Raw genomic sequence first — 1,838 nt, forward strand, 5'->3', positions numbered from 1 at the left:
AATGATATTATTAATATTAATATTAATATTATTAATATTAATATTAATATTATTAATATTAATAATAATATTATTATTATTATTAATACTATTATTACAAATTGTTATAATTAATTAAATCAGTAATATATTTAAATAAGAAATTAATTATTATATATAATTAAACCAGTAATAATAATATTCAAATCATTGATTTATATATAACAAAATAAAATCTGTTTTAAAAATTATAAAATATAAAATGAAAAAAAATACGACCTGTGCGTATGCACGAGTTTCTTACTGGTTAATGACGAAGATCTTCTCTAAAAATTGACTGTATTTAACAAAAATTATTAAATTTTAGTGACGAAGATCTCTTCCAAAGATTTAATAAATTTAACTAAAACTATTCTTAAAGCAAATAAAAAGATAAACATTATACAAAATTATAAAATATAAAATTAGATTATCAGATAATAATAAAATTATTAAAATTACTAAATATAAATAAAAAATATATTTTTTAATTTTAATTTCATATTTTTTTAATTTTTTAATTTTTTAATTTTTTAATTATTTAATTTTACGGATAATGTTTTTATATTTTATAATCAAGCCATTATAAATTTATAAAATTGTAAAATTATATAATTATGAAATATAAAATTAGAAAAATAATATATTAATTATGATGGTTACCTTTAACAAATTATTAATTGACATATATTAATTATGTAAAAATTACAAATTGTAATTAATAATTAAAATGGTTATAGGAAAATTTAAATTTTGAGAACTTTATAATTAAATTAAGAACTTTTATAGAAAGATAATACTAAAATTATTTTTAAAGGGTACAAAACTTTGATATTTATAGATATGAATTATTTTCACATAAAAATTTGTTAAAATTTTACAATTTTACGATTAAAATTATAAATAAATAAATAAAGTTTCAGGTATGCACGATGATCGAAACTCTAAATAAATATACATCACATAAATATACATCATGAATAAAAAGAATTAATATTGTTAAAATTGGAGCTCAAACAAATTCGATCAAAAGTGGGACCAAAAATTGAAGAGGCCTGATAATTATCTAAAGACTTTTATTTTCATAAGAATATGTGTAGTGTTGTTAAATCGACCCTTCAACCTAGTTTCAAAATTTTTCAGTTTTCTGAATTTCTAGTAAGAATTTAATTGGTTCGGTATATGATTGTCAGAATTTGAATTTACTCTTTTCTGTCTCGTGATTACAAAGATATAATATTTTTTGTAATATGTTTTGTGGGTGTTGACCTAACCACACTCTGGTTGTGAATGTGTGTTTTCTTCAAATATTTTGGTTTGTATGTTAACCAGCCAAATATTGTGGGTGTTTGAACTCTTTGTTCCCATGTCTTGAAGTGGGCCTAGGATTTGAATCCATATTTTTAATTTGCATCTAAGTCACATTGATCCCAGACAGGACCAGATATTAAGGCCATCTTGCTTTCCCTGTTCTGCTTTTTCCTTCTTCTATTTTCTCTTCCCCTATTTTTGTTTGTGGGGATGCTGTGTGAAACCCAAAGGATCTATACTTTATTGTACTTTATTGTCATGAATGGAATTTCCTATGATGATTTATATAATACTGAAAGTAGTGGACTAAATTTCCTTGAGGAGAAATGAAATCCGAGGGATAGTTTGTTGAAGTATTGTGTCATGTAGCAATCATTATGAGTCCCAGTGGTATGTGTCTAGACAAAATTGCAAAAACTTCTACTGATTCAATTTTCAATTTATGAAGTATTTTGTGTCATAAACAGTTTGATTTCATTTGTGTCATGAACTTATAGCATGTATAAGCA

At 22.1% G+C, this 1,838-nt stretch overlaps 1 non-coding gene across 1 annotated transcript; it reads left to right on the forward strand.

The window, feature by feature from the left end:
• The first annotated feature begins 1,596 nt into the window (after positions 1-1,596).
• Positions 1,597-1,672, forward strand: LOC114167999 (small nucleolar RNA R21). Its single transcript, XR_003600597.1, has one exon. It is a non-coding gene; the product is annotated as a small nucleolar RNA R21 (small nucleolar RNA).
• Positions 1,673-1,838: the final 166 nt, after the last annotated feature.

Source organism: Vigna unguiculata, chromosome 10 (assembly GCF_037176805.1).
Source record: "Vigna unguiculata cultivar grain cowpea cultivar isolate G323 ecotype 2 chromosome 10, ASM3717680v1, whole genome shotgun sequence".
Lineage (NCBI taxonomy): Eukaryota > Viridiplantae > Streptophyta > Magnoliopsida > Fabales > Fabaceae > Vigna > Vigna unguiculata.